We start from the raw sequence: 15,854 nt of genomic DNA, 5'->3' as shown, positions 1-15,854 counted from the left end.
CATAGAAAGCCATTGCTACTCCTCCCTTACTTACTTTTCTTGTTGTTGTAACAAAATACCTGATAAATGCAACTTAAGGCAGGACTTACTTTCACTTAGAATTTGAAGTTACAGTCCACGGGCAGCAGGAATGTGAAAGTTGATCACACTGTATCACATTTAGGAGAGGGGGGGGAGAGAGAGAGGGAGAGAGAGAGAGAGAGAGAGAGAGAGGAATGCTGCGCTTGGCTTGCTTTTTCCTTTTGACATAGAATGGCAGATTTGGGATGGAGTTGGCTCTCCCCCACTGCAATTAACCTAATCTAGAAACCCCCTCACAACTGTATCCAGAGGTTTGTTTCTATGGTGATTATAAAAGTAATCAAGTTGACATTTAAGTTAAGATTAACCATTGTGGGGCCTCAACTCAATTTGTGTCCTTGCACTGACAGTGTCTCTTGCTCCCATGGCTTTGGTCCCTCAGCTTTCAACACCCGGTGCTAAGAGCATGCCTTCCAGCTCCTACTCCCACACACCCCTCTCCACAACCCTTGGCACAGGTATTTAATGCCCTACCATAGAACCTTCTCCTCCATGGTGTCACAATGCGTGAGCCTTCTCACTAGTGTTCTTCGATGTATGTTTTAGCTCCTTTCCCTTGAAAACAATGAGTTCCTTAGATATGAACTTGGAGGATTTTTACACAAGGCGTTTTCAGGGGTTTTATGACATCATGGAAAAAAGTGAATTTGGCAAGAAAATAGAAGAAAACAGTTGTGAAATTTCAGCTCACTTCTTTTCACGCTATTTCAGGTAGATAAAAGAGGTGTAACACGTCATCCACAGACAAGACACTCATGCCCACAGACTGATGGAATCAACCACAGACCTTCCTTTGTTAGGTTTGAGTAACAGCCTAGACTTCTGATTCAGAGTGCCTTTCATCTAGGCAAAGAGAAAAAAAACAAAGAAACATGTCCAAACCAGACTAGCCAAATGAGATCACATTTCTCAGGAAACTCTTGCTTTTTGCATGCTTCTATGACACCAAGGAAAAGGGTCTGAAGCATGATAGAGAAAACCAAAGGAGGGAAGAGAAGTTCCTCTGCTGAAAATCTGGGTGATATCTCTCTTGCCTATTTGAGAGTGAAGAGTTTGGACACAACTTACCCCCCCAAAAAGGCACAAATATACAATGTATATTCAGTATATTTTTTATTCAAATTACATTGTTTTTGTACATTGTGTTTGTGTATGTGCACCTATGAGGATGCCACATCACAGGAGAAGAGGGCAGAGGACAACCAACAGGAGTAGATTCTTATCTTCCACTAAACGAGTCCTAGGGATCCAGTTCAGGTCATCGGCAATGTCTTGATCTACCGAGTCATTGCTCCAGCCCCAGTATTCTTTTTTATGGAGCAATTTCAGGTATGCGTGTTAATAGCAAGGATCCATGCTTAAGTCTAAATTCATGTGTCTTTTGAATTTAACCTTAATTCCTTTCTCATCTGCAAGACTGCAACTTTATGAGAATCTCATAAACAAGATTATGAACGATGTTTTACGTCAGAGTGTAACTTGACTTCCTTGTGACTTAGGTGTACCTACTGCAATAAGAATTCCTTTGACCCTTTGATCCTACTGATCTTATCAATCTACTGATCTTATCAATCTAGAAGCCTATAAAATGCACCTCAGAAATTATATGATCTTATGTCTCAAAAGGAAATTTCTTGGATAAGAATAAGTATATCAAAACACATGGACTCCATCCCTTGGAACAATGTGGCTCCAGAAGCCACCAAAATTTTATTGTATTTATATCTATTGGCCTTAAATGAGTTCTTCTGGGAACCCCTTACCCACACTTGAGTAAGTACTTTCTCTATTAATGCTCATGCTTAATCAAATTAAAATCATTTTCTTTATAATGACACATTTATGAAAATACCTCACAAATCATATACCCCAAGTATGCCTCACTTGTACTTATCCTGAAATTCATGTCTATAGTGTTTTAAGCCAAGGATCCCTGCTTCATCTGAGCAGAGAGTTCTAGAAAGAACTCTTCAGTCTGCAGCTGGTGACAACATGCACTTTGTTTACCTGGTCTTCAATTCAATCAAAGATTCCAGAAAGATAAACTATTACCTGGGTAAACAAAGTACAGAACAAGCTACTTCCAAAACTAGAAATGACAGAGACATCTGGCTGCCTGAACAATCACCCCCAAGGTTCCTTTGTAACATTGGGGCATCCAATCTTCAGCCTACAGGCCTAGAATATCTGGAAGATTCTTTTATGAAGTAGGAATTGTGAAGGACTGTTCTACTTTGTCTTGGCAAAGTTTAGCAGTCACTTTCTTTTGTGTTTTGCTTGTCCAGTTTGAACAGCATACCATCAGCAGTTGAGGCAAGGGCAGTTTCTTGTCAAAATGGCTAGTTTTGCCACATTGAAAGCAAACTCCATATGGAAGCTCCTCAGTGCCCATCATTCTTCTATAAAGTAGGTTGGTGCTGTCATGAAAATCCTCAGGTTGTGAAACATCCTAAATGCCATATTCTATAGGTTTTTTAAGCATTTAAAGACCATATATCTGTCTAAAATATATCTCTGTTTGATCTGGAAAACATACTTAATATGACTAAGTTTGATGGTTATAGGTGGCTAACTACTAACCTGCATTTCTTAATTATATATTACATTTTTAAATGAGCTGATAAGCACAATATCCCAAATAAGAGTAGAAATATACACTTGGCCTAACAAAAATAACATTAAATTTGTATCAATATACCAAAGTCCATGTCAATGTAAAATATTTGAGACTAGTGGTTGTTCAAAAGTAGACTCAATAATTCACCCTTTTATCTCATCATGTCTATACTATACCCCCCTTTTCTCCTTCAGAAAGAAATTCTTGAATCCAATTCCATTGTTTAGCTTTTTTCCTGACCATGACCAATAACAACTTGTAACCAACCCCTCCAAATGACAACAAACATTTATAACCCATCAAATGACCAAAAGCCATCTACCCATCTCTTGGGAATGTGGGCATCATGTTTTTTAGACTGCTTCCTGTTGTCTGTGGGCACTGATATCTTTAGGGGACCCTAAGAAAATTGGGAAAATGATCAAGTCCTTGGAGAGTTAGCTGTTTTCCAGTCTCAGTGTGATGGGATAATGCAAGGCATATCTGAAGTCTTATCTGGAATAGTCTGTGAGTCTGGACAATCTCAGCAGCAGCCTTAAAGCTGTGCTGGATGCAGAACTCTGAGGGAACTGTAACAGAGGTACTCTGAGAGGCTGGATCACTGGGTCACACATTTTCATTGGTATCTGGTCCCCTTGCTCTGAAAGCATACAAATTTTCAATGGTAACATACATATCTCTATTAACAGAAGTTCAGACTGTGTGTTGTATGCAATCCAACCAAAGATGATTTTTTTTTTGTTTTATGTTTGAGCAGGTAAAGCATACATCACCTGTCTTGTAGGTTTAGCTTGTTTTATTTTTAGGTTTATTGCTTTGTGTCCATAGCCAGGATTTTCAGAGGGGCTCCCCTAACCAAACCTGATCCTCTTTAATCTTGAAAAATCCACTGTCTTTCATTTTCTGTGGAAACAAAAGTATAAATTCTTCTCCGATGCAACAGATTTTTATTTACATTTTGAAGTCAAGACATTTTTTAAATATATAAGTTGATTTAATTTAGTAGTTTTTATAATCTAATGTCTCTCAGCAACTATTGTTTGCTTATCAGCAATCAAAAACTTTAAAGACAATACAATAACTTACAGGATCCAGACTCCCTACTCATTTCCCATCTCTACACGACTTATTCTTTTCTTTTTTTACTTTACTCTTTCTTTGGAGACTTTATCATTCACTCACTTATTTATTTATTTTATGACTGTCTATACCAGTTTTCTTTTTTTTCTTAAGCCTACACACATTGTTAAACACACTGTAACCTGTTTAGAGGCTTTTCCCATCTGAAACTGCTTTTCTGTGTATCTGTAACCTTTTTGTCTGCATGAGCAAAATCTTAAAGCACCTTGCAGCTTAGTTCATGGCTAACTGATGACTCGAGATTGCAAGCTTTGACTAGGAAATGCATCTCTGTACCACAGAAATACTGAAGTACTAGGACACCATGTTTGGCTTCAATTTTTGTGTATTTGGGATGCTTTGCTTTAAAGCTTTCTTGGGACTTTTGTGGAAATATATTCCCAGACATTGAAGCCATGTGTTTTTATACATTTTTATTACATAGAGCTTTCTTGTGTTAGATAGAGTTAAACCCTTTCTTTTTTATTTGGACAAAAAGGGGGAAATTTGGAATAATCTCTTTGTATAATGAATATTTGTCCCTCAGGATTGGTTTAATAAAAAACTGAATGGCCAATAGCTAGGCAGGATTTGGGGGGCAGAGAAGAAGGGCAGTGATGTGGAGACACCAGGACTCAGAGGGAGCAGCATGGGCAATACAGAATAAAAGTAATAAAGTCATGAGGCAGAAAGTAAATTAATAGAAATTGATTAATTTAAGTAATAAGAACTAGCTAAAAACAAGCATAAGCTATTGGCTAAGATTTCATAATTTCTAGTAAATCTCCATGTGGTTATTTGGGAGCTGGCTGTCAAGACCAAAAAAGTCCAACTACAGTCACCTAGTACCATTAGAAAACACTGGTGCCTACAATACAATTCATAATAGTAGCAAAATTACAGTTGTGAAATAGTATTGAAAATAATCTTACAGTTGCAGGGATCACCTCAACATGAGGAATGAAAGGGTTGCAGCATTAGGAAGGCTGAAAACCACAGCTCCAGGGAAATTGTGAAAAATCATCATTCTAGCACTGAAGTGGAGTGGAGCACAGGAAGCAGTGACAAGCAGGCCTTCCTGCCAGCTTGGCTGGTGGAGGCCTGGCTCATTTTTATTATGCCCCATGAAATAAAAAAAAGAAAACTGAACTGACTATATAAATATCAAAGGGAGACATATCTCGGAAAGGAAGAAGCTATAAGAAAAGGATGATGAGGTGCCAGAAGCAGTTTAACTTCTTTTAACAGAGCCTGAGCTACCCCGACAGCTGTTGAGTGGGGATGGCTCGATGCCCTTGGGTGGTTCAAGGGCTTCACATACTGATAATGGGGTTGAGCAGTTGGTGCCAAGCTTTACTCCTAGAAGCCAGGTCACTCCAGGCCTCGTACCTGGGGAGGTTAAGTTCAACAGCAGAGTGTGCTCTTATTCTTAGAGCAGCTTGTCTCAGTTCCATGGAACCAGGGCATGCCAGGGCATTGCAGTAATGGCCTGGGAATTCACCCGCACTACAAAGAAAGAGACCCTGATTTTCACAAATTCCAAAGGTCACAGAAAAAACACTGGACTGCTTTTCCATCTGCTAAGCAATCACCCTGCACTGTCTAGCCTCGGGGAAGTCCCTCACTGTTCCTCATATCTCCATCTAGGGTAACACAGTTCTTTTGGATGGACAGTAGATCCTAGTCAAAAGCATATATCTCTTGGAAGCTCCTGTGGTAAAAATGTCAGCACATCCTGATTAACTGGCAGGGACAAGCTGATTGGACTGAATTGAAGCATTTAATTCATGAACACGGTTTAAAACACAAATGGTATGAAAAGTACCTATTGAAAAGTCTAACCCTCCCATCAGTATCTCGTCTCTGCTGTTCTTACCACTGACACACAAACACACACCTTGCCAGCATGCAGTGGGTCCTGCCACCTCCACCCTGCCTTCCTTGCAGGGAAAGAGATGATGCAGAGGGAAGTCCTTCAAAAGCTCTAAGCTGTAACTGGAGGCTGCTCTTTCGTTCCTGGCTGCCCAGACCCAAATAATCACACAGAAACTATATTAATTACAACATTGCTTAAATAATACCTTAGGCATATTTCTAGCTAGCTCTTATATCTTAAATTAACCCATTATTCTATTATTTTATATTTTACCATGAGGTTCATGGTTTGTTACCTCTTGCTTCTTAGGCAGCTTCATGGCATCTGCCTCCTTCAGCAGCTACATGGCATCTCCCTGACTCCACCTACTCTCTCTATATAGATCCCTTCCAGCCTGGCTATATTCTGCCCTACCATAGGCCAAAGCAGCTTTATCAACTGACCAATAAAAGTAACACATATACAGAAGAACATGTTACATCAGTGAACTGGCCTTCAAATATTGGAATTGCTGGTCTTGAGAGACATGATCTTATCAGAACACTGCGGACTGTGGTTCTAGCAAGAGAAAGAGTGAAAAGTAGATTATGAGAAACTGATTCACACAAGTCAGAGAGGGTACCTGGTGGCTTGTGATGGTGTACACGCCAGCCTTTTCCACACACCACAGATAAGCTGGACATGAGAAATCCTCATACTCCTTCTCCAACACTCCTTGAACTTTGACAAGTTTATCACAGACAAGAACGTTCTGTTTCTTCAGCGTTGGAGGCTGATTCATGTCCCTCTATAATAAAGCACAAAGACTGAAGCCAGTCCACTCTCCTGGGAAGCAGCGAACGGTTCTGAGAGTGGTGTCCTTCCAGCTTGTCAGTGGGGGAATTTATCTATAAATATTCATCCACTGCTCATTTAGGAGCGTTCTGTGTAAAGACCCCTTTTCAGATGGTGAGAATAGCAATAAAAGGATTTGATTAATTCCTTACTCAGCTGTCTCCTACCCCAGAACGCATGCCATGGTTGTCATAGAGAACTGGTTAACAAAGGAAACGTCTGCAGATGTGTGGGCTTCTCCGTAGAGTCGCCTCCCATTCTCTGGCAAAAAAAAGAAAACAGAGGAAAGAAAAGAAGAGAAAAAAATATAGGTTCTTTGAATCACAGATCCCCAAACAAATGAAATTTCATCTCCTGAAGGGAATAGTATCCATGTTTACATGTTCTAAAAAAGTGGGTCTGAGTATGGAGACATCTACCTGAACCCTTCCCCCATCCCCCACTTGTAATGGACTCCGCTGCAGACCACTGCAGACACTCCTGCCCCTCTCTGCTTTATTTTAAAGGATGTTTTCGTTCTTCTGCAATCAATGAACCCACTTTTTGTAGACCCCTTGTAGAACACCGGGGTTGTTAGATACCTCGTTCTTCTGCAATCAATGGACCAATAGTTTGTAGACCCCTTGTAGAACACCAGGGTTGTTAGATACCTCGTTCTTCTGCAATCAATGGACCAATAGTTTGTAGACCCCCTGTAGAACACCGGGGTTGTTAGATACCTTGTTCTTCTGCAATCAATGAACCAACAGTTTGTAGACCCCTTGTAGAACACTGGGGTTGTTAGATACCTCGTTCTTCTGCAATCAATGAACCAACAGTTTGTAGACCCCTTGTAGAACACCGGGGTTGTTAGATACCTCGTCAGCTTCACCATGTCACTGCATTATTGTGCCGCTTTCATAAAGAATTTTGCTATTGTTATTTATTTATTTTTTTATTTTAAAAATTTGTTTTGGTCTTTTCAGACAAGGTTCCATGTAGCACAGGCTGCCCTCATACTTGCTACGTAGCTAAGAGTGGCCTTGAACTCCTGATCTTCTTAGCCTACATCCCAAGTCCTAGGATTATAAGTATGTGTCATTATATCCAGTCATTCATTAGTAATGTGTGTGTGTGTGTGTGTTTGCTGTATATTCTCTTGAGATATTTTCATTCTCTGATCATACATGCCTGCCCATGCACATTTTCCTTCAAGATCCTACTAAGCCAGGAACATGCATTTTGACTTGATGATGATGATGAAGGAGGAAGAGAAGATGCAAGCACAAACTTGGCAGTTACATTCACTGAGGACTGTATCCCAGCTTCCAAGCTATAACCTGTCTTCGTTTATTCTAACACCACCATTTCCAAGGCTTCTTATTACCTCCACCTTATAGATGAAGAAACTAAGGCTCAGAAAGGCTAATACAACTGCTTGACTTTGAAAATGGTAACTTCTCTAGGAGCTGAGTAGTGAGGAGAGACGTGACTAGGGTGTTTCAACCAGGGAAGAGCCACTTTGATGAAAGGCAGAGTGACGTAGGAGTACAGAAGAAGACCTGCCAGAGTTGTGGGGAAGGGCTGTAAAGGCCGCTCCCTGCAGGAAGAAGGCAAGGCCTGAGCCACTGAGGAAGAGGAAGTGCCAATAAAGGAGAAACACACCAGCCTGGGCTACAAATGTACCTCCTCATAAAGCAAACACAAGATAAGTTGATCAACTTTATGTGTATATGTGACCGCATGAGTTTATGTGCAACTTGGGCACGTAGTACCCACAGAGGCCAAAATGGGGTGTTGGGTCCCCTGGAGGTGGAGTCACAATTGGTTGTGAGTCACAAACCATGTAGATGCTAGGAACCAAATCTGAGCACTTCTGCCAGTGCTCTAACTGCTGAGCCATCTCTCTAGCCCCCTGGATCATGTTTGCAAGAACAAAGATCTTAAGGAGAATCCTCCTGCACCATGTTACACCTTCCACTTGCTGATTCAGCTTCAGCCCAGTCTCTGCTGGATCCTTTTGAAACTCAGGTCCAGCCCTGGATTCTATGGGGATGCTGGGTATTCATGGATATAATACGGTCTCTGATCATACATGCCCATGCACATTTTCCTTCAAGTACATACTAAGCCAGGAACATGCATTTTGACTTGATGATGATGATGAAGGTTTTCCTTCAGCTCTAGGTGTGCATCCTTTTACAGTCAGCTAGCTGTCCTTGGTGTTAGAACAAAAGACCTTGAGTTCTAGGGATCGATTTAGCATATGTTCATCTCTCAGCTAGGTAGTGTGAACACAGAGAAAGAATATCCTGATTGTTCATGCCAGAGTTACTAACCAACCTCCAAAACAGGGAAAGGGTGGAATCAACCCACCCACAGTGAGTGTGTGCATGTGTGTCTGTGTGTTAGGGTAATTCCCCCCAAAGATGAGTGGAGATATAACTAACATAAAGAAGTACATAGGAGCCAGACAATGGTGCTGCATGCCTTTAATTCCAGCATGTGGGAGGCAGAGGAAGGCAGTTCTTTGAGTTCAAGGCCAGTCTGGTCAAAAGAGTTGAGTTTCAGGACAGCCAGGGCTACACAGAGAAACCCTGCCTCAAAAAAGAAAAAAAAGTATATAGATGATAGACAGGCATGAGGGATGCCCACAAAGCAGCGCTGGTAAGGAGTTGAGATCCATGCTCAGAACCCGAGAAGCCATCCAAAGATTTTAAGCATAGGAGTGACCTGATGGCACACTAACACCATCCTGACTTCAGGCTAGAGACAGAGTTAGAGGAGGGAGCTGCATATGGAAGGACTGGATTCAGGGCTATGATGGAAGGATATACAGAGTTGGAGGCCTTGAGCCAGTATAGCAGCAACAGGAGTCAAAGAAACTTAGGCCTGATCTGAAGTTAGCTTTGCGGAAGGTTGATATCTCTCATTGATGGGTTAGAATCGGGAGTATGGCTTGATTACCTGGATGAACCAAAGTACCACCTACCAAGAGCGAAAATGACTAGGGAGGTGGGAGACCAGGACTTATGAGGAGGCTGAAAACCAAGAGAGACACAGAATAGAAGTCTTTCTTAACGTTCTAAATCTGGGAATCATCAGCATTACAGGATTACATTACAGCAAACAGGATTACATAGGGGGTTGTGTGGATGGAGAAATGAAGGGGCGCTTACATAACTTCCTAACAAGATTCTTTCTGCTCAGTGGCTAAGCAAATGTATTCTCTCTTGTATCTAACCCTCTGTTTCCACACCACTCGCTCTGCCTACCACGCTTTCCTCTCCCTTCCTAGCACTCCTGAAAACTCATTTAATGGTCAGTTCACGCCCACTCTCTCCAGAGTCCTGGAACTCACTAGCCTACTGCCAACGCCAGCTTCCTCAGTGAAACAGTATCCTGGTCTTGTGTGCCTGTCACATTGCCCCCAGCTCAATTGTAAGCTCACAGAAGACAGTTTTACACCTGCCTACTCTCCAGAACCTGGTAGGTCTCTCAGAAAAGAGATACATTTTTTTTTTTATGTAGTGAGCAACAACAACATTGACTCCTGAGTCTGTTAATAGTTTGGGGCCAGTAGTTAGAAATTAATCTCAAGTGCCTAGGCGCAGAGAGTCAGCAGCTCAGCAGGGTGCACCAGTTGCCCAATGTTCTAAAATACTAATGACAAGTGAATGCTTGCAGCAGATGAAAAGAAAATGATTTCATCTAGATGGAAATGTGCCAATTGAATGCGGTTTCCCACAGAGAAAAACCAGAGCATTAAAATGAATGCCTTTCAACCACTTCAACTATTCATGCACCTATCCCTGAAAAATATCCCTCAGTGCCCACTAACATGCCTTCCTCCCACCCCAGAACAGAGTCTACAGCTTCCAGGAGGTAATCCCAAAAGGCTTTCAGGTGGTTCCACTGGGCTCCTGAGCCCGGAGTGCCCGGTGGGCAGCAGAGACCCAAAGGCCTCAACCAGGTCCCAATTCTCTCCATCTTCTCCAACTATCCCTAAGTTGGTTCTGCTGCTGGGCTCCCCACAACCGCACTCTCCAATTAGGTAATTCACTACCAATTCTCTTCATACCTGCAGCAAACACACTCATCAGGTTGGCAGGTCCTCGTGGTTGACTGGATAAGAGTCACCAGGTATGACTCAGCTTTCTCAAGCTGATTATCACCCTGCGTCAGACCTGAGTATCTTCTCGAGGTCATATCATTTCCCCTTTTGACTCATGTTTCCTGTCAAAATTGACGTAACTTCAGTCTGTCCCTTGATGGAAGCCTGCCTCCTCACCTACTGAACGGCAAGTTCCACTTAGCTTCCGGACTCCTCCTTTCAAGGGGCGTAGTCGAAAGGGACCCATCTGGAACATGTGCCTGGCTCTACCGCCGCAGCTGTTGCCTGGCTTTCCGCTGCGGAATCAGTCTGTTTCCTCGCGAGGAAGAGCTGAAGGTAAAAACACTTCCAAGGATCCCTGCACACACTAACGGAGACAGCCTGAGGAAAATGCCGGGAACCAATCTTGGACCCAAGCAAGTAGAGGCTCGGCAAACATTAGACAGACCGTTTGAAATGCCATTTGCGAAAGTCAAAAATGGACAGTGTTGACAATTCCATTGCGGTTCTATCAGCAGCCAGCCTTACTACTTATGCGCTATATCGGTGTCATTAGTCTGGGATACAGGGGACAGAGAATTTTAGAAGCAGAACCTCAGAATTGCCTTTTTGTTATGTCACAAGAGAAGCAAAGAATGCTAGCTCAACACAAAGCACGTTCAATGCCAGAAGAGTTTGGCAAACTGATTCATGAGAGGAGATGACAATATGGTCAAAAAAAAAAAAAGAAAAAAAAACATGGCTTGTGAAAGAGACGAATTTCTCTAGGTCAGATTCCACCTCTCTCATTCATCAGCACTGGGGATTTTAGCTATCTGAGCCCCCAGTTGTCTCTAGTACGTGGGACTAACACAAGATGATCCATGATACTGTGCAAAGATCTTAGTATACTGGGAACTGAGGCTGGGGCTGCAGCCCAGGGTGAAAGTCCTTGCCTTGCATACACAAAGACCTGGGTTCACTCTGCAGCATCATGAAGGAGAGAAAAGAGATGGCAGGGAGGAGACTCAAGGGCCACCAACCACCAAGAAGCAGAGGCTTCTCATTATGGCAGAAAATGGAAGTCACATTTGAGTTTGAATTCAATGTTAATTTAGAACCTATGGACTTTCTTCCTTCCTTCCTTCCTTCCTTCCTTCCTTCCTTCCTTCCTTCCTTCCTTCCTTTTTCTTTTTCGAGACAAGGTTTCTCTATGTAACAGTCTGGCTACCCTGGAACTAGTTCTTGTAGACCAGGCTGGCCTTGAACTCCCTGGGATCCGCCTGCCTCTGCCTCCCAAGTACTGAGATTAAAGGCGTGCACCACCACTGTTTGGCTGGATTCTCTTTTAACACGTTCACATTTGAGTACAGCCACACACAGTATGTCTGTCACACGGGCAAAGGTGGCACCATTCCTTTAGGAGATGAGGCACCAGGCATGACACAGAGGAAGACTCCAGTTGCTTTCCTGAGGAAACTGAATGAACAGACAGGTTCCTGGTGGTCGGAAAAATGACTCTGATATTCTTGCTTTGTGAGGACCCAGGAACCTAGGAAGATGGCGAACCGGGGCCAAGAAATGCGGCAAGGAGGTGGTCAGTGGTTTGCGCAGGGACAGATTATCAGTTATCACGAAAATGCTCAGCAGCAAGTGGCACACTCTTCACACCTTCCAGGCAGCCCTTAGAAACAATTTTATTCGGGGTGGGGACCATCAGGTAAAGGCACTTACTGTTAAGTCTGCTGAATCAAGATCCCAGGAACCTACAGAGTGGAAGAAAACGAACAAATTGTTCTCTGACCTCCATATGTGTGTGAGCTGTGACCCACTACACACATACACACACACACACACACACACACAGAGAGAGAGAGAGAGAGAGAGAGAGAGAGAGAGAGAGAGAATTTTTTAAAAATTGAAGGTTTTCTTTTTTGAAGTTTCAGTTGGTTTTTTGAGGAGGGGTCTAATGTTGCTGAAGTTGGCCTCAAGCTCAGTACGTGGATGAGACAGACATGTGAACCCCTGACCTTTCCATAGTTACCTCCCAAATGCTTGGAGTACAGGCATGCACCCTCATTCCTGGAACCAGACCGCCATTGTTAATGTATCCGCTCCCCACCGGGCGGTTCTGAGGGCTTCCTCTAAAGCAAATGAAGCATATTTGGCACCAACACAGGGAAGCACATCTTATACCGCTATACCGCTATCTGATTTGCCTCATACTCTAACAGGGCCACTCGTAGACAGAGCACTTAGAAATTTCCAGGTCTTGACATGGTACCATTTCTCTTTTTTTGTTTCTTTTGGAGAAAAAGTAACGAAATATGAGACTGGGGTTCAAGTAAGCTCAAAGGCAAAAGGTTCGCCCTTCTCCGCCATCCCATTGTGATGAGATCTCAAGTTCACACTCTTCACACCTCCCCTTCTGCACCAGAGCGACCTTCAGAGGTTTCAGAAGAGTGAGGGGAGACAGGACTTCTCTAAAATGGAGGCCAGGGAAGTCTGAAAACATTAAACCAGCTGGGAAGATAGCCATGTCACCTGCTGCTAACTGGAGGTCCCTTAATGGCAGCCAGTACAACACACGTGGGAATCCAATGATGGCAAGGTTCCGTGGGCCCTATGACAGGTGAAGACTCTTCTAAGGAACAGGGTCCACCTCTCTCACTTGCTGGTTATATTGTCGCTAATTTTAATGTGTCTACAATAAGGGTCAGGAGAGGTTATTAATGTAAGTTTCTGTCTTGAATCTTTTAGCATTTTCTGGAATTTTGATATAAGGTGAATTAAGGTATATGTGTGAGGGGGATATATGTGGTTTTCCTTATTCTGAAATGTTAGGAAACTAAAAGCACAATAAAATAATAACAACAATAATAGATAGGATTCCCCTGTGGTTCTTTCTCTGCTGTCCTTCTGCGCCCCTTGCCATAAGAGCAGTGGAGTTTCCAAATCATCCAGATTCTTATTCCTCCATCATACTTTTCTCTCTGTCCTTTCTCATTGTGATCTCGGTTAACCCTTAGATCATTCTTCAAGCTCACACATTTCCATTCAAATTATGTCTCTTCGACTTATCAGCAAAGGAATATTTTCGTGACAAGTCTAACATGAAGAAATGGTAAAAACTCAAAGAAGGCCACAGTCATCAGAAGAAATGAAGAGATTTCCCATGCCCTTGAATCAGAACACACAGTAACCACTGAGTTGACAACTCTTAAATTAATCCACAAATCTAAAGCAATCTAACAAAACCACAAAAGAACTGTTTGTGTTGGACAAGTCAAGAGTGAGAGTGGGTGCATTTTAAGGCAGCAGATTTTGTCTCTTTTCTTACCAAAGGCTCCGTTTTAAAGAAAATAAATTATACAGCAAAAAGAAATTAGAGACTCACAAAAGACAGAACGAATAAAGAAGACAGGTTGACAGAAAAATTCAACACAAATTTGGAAGACAGGACTGGAAGGAGGAAAGGTGAGCGATTGGCAGGGCACAGGAGATTGTGAGCTGGGTCATACAGAGAATCACTGTGGAAGAAAAATAACCAGCTAAAGCACTGAGGAATCCTGAGCTCCTCCAGATTGGAGTCCAAAGTAAGGATGGGTCACGGGGAGGAGCAAACTGTGTGCGGCTGGAGGCTCGCGGATGCAGGATGTGCGGTTAGACTAGAGATTAAAGAATCACTATCCTGACAGTTTGGTGGGAAACAGTTCAGAGTCAGGGTTACTCAGGTGGTGGCAGCCCAGGGATGGTACATGAAGTCTGTCAAAGAAAACTGCTGAACCACATGATCTTCCTAGTCTGCTCTCTTTTGCTGCAGTGAAACACCAGGACCAAAAGCATCTTGGGGAAGGAAAGGTTTTATTTCGCTTACATATCCTGATTACAATCTGTCACTAAGGGAAGTTAGGAAAGGAACTCAGGCAGGAACCTGGGGGCAGGAACTGAAACAGAGGCTTGGGGAGCTTGCTTACTGGTGTTCAGCTCGGCTTGAGATATACGGAGATAGACAGATAGATAGATAGATAGATAGATAGATGGATGGATGGATGGATGGATGGATGGATGGATGGATGGATAGATAGATAGATAGATAGATAGATAGATAGATAGATAGATAGATAGAGATAGCCTTGCATCCAGGCCAATCTGATAGAGGCATTTTCTCAACTCAGGTCACATGCTTCCCAGAACACCCTGGCTGTGTCACGTGAACAACAACAAAATAACCCACACAGTGATCAGTTTCCTTAAGTTGGCTTCTGTGTGCTAACAGGAAATAAAGAATGCCAGAGGTTTTGTTTGTGTTGTCTTGACTTGTTTGAAACATGGTCTTCTTATTGTGTAACCCCAGCTTGCTACGTAGACTAAGATGGCCTTGAACTCACAGAGAAACTCTTGCTTCGGCCTCCCATGTGCTGGGATTAAAGGCATGTGCCAGTATACCTGGCAGAAGATTATTTTCCTGACAAACTAAATGACTCTAAAGAAAAAGGCTTCCAGCCTCATGTTTTTTGTATCCATGACCCAGTTCAGCCACCACTCACATGGAATCCACAGACCAACAGGTTCTAGCCACACACTCAAGGTCCTGAACCATCTTCTAAAGACTCGCCCTTAAACATGATCAGAGGGCCAAGGTTCCCCAGGTGACTGAGGGGAAAGATGAATGCCAGAAACTGGGAGGCACCCAGAAGGGACCAATAATGCAGGCTAGAAGAAGACTTTCGTGTCTCGTACGTGATGAGGCCAGTCTTAGGTCCAAACACAGAGGCTATGTACACAGGTAAATTAAATAGCAAGAAATAATAGTTTCTTCTGGAAAGGAAAATTCAATCAAAATAAGAAACTCAGTAAAGGTGGAGGAGAGAGTTGAATAAATCTAGACCCTAGCACAAAAGAAGTTGCTCTGAAAATTAGCAAAGAGGAGAAATCTAAGAAGGTCCCATCCAACCAGAATGGTATTGGCTGGGGTTGGGTTAGGAAGGGGAAGTCTGAAAGCAGTGAAATGTCTGCAGGGAAATGGGTGAAGTAAGGTCTATTCACCCCAAAACCTTGGGCCTTATGAGGGGCAAGTGTGACAGGCTTTTTTTTAAATCACCAAACCCCAAATCATGACACAGAGACTTCTTACTGAATATGAGAACTCAGTCTTAGCTTGTTTCTAACTAGCTCTTATAATTTTAATAAACCCGTTTCTATTCATCAATATGCTGCTGCGTGGCTCAGGCCTTTTACCTCTCCTCCTGCTT

General features: G+C 42.7%; 1 long non-coding RNA gene across 1 annotated transcript; it reads right to left on the bottom strand.

Annotated features, from left to right (window-relative positions):
- Positions 1-1,181: 1,181 nt before the first annotated feature.
- Positions 1,182-11,176, bottom strand: LOC146891750 (uncharacterized). The gene is made up of 2 exons (XR_015005379.2): positions 10,798-11,176; positions 1,182-7,219 (listed from the first exon to the last, which is right to left on the bottom strand). It is a non-coding gene; the product is annotated as an uncharacterized LOC146891750 (long non-coding RNA).
- Between the last annotated feature and the right edge of the window lie 4,678 nt (positions 11,177-15,854).

Source organism: Myodes glareolus, chromosome 13 (genome assembly GCF_982192425.1).
Source record: "Myodes glareolus chromosome 13, mMyoGla1.1, whole genome shotgun sequence".
Taxonomy (NCBI): Eukaryota; Metazoa; Chordata; class Mammalia; order Rodentia; family Cricetidae; genus Myodes; species Myodes glareolus.
This window is presented reverse-complemented; position numbering and strand designations above follow the sequence as displayed.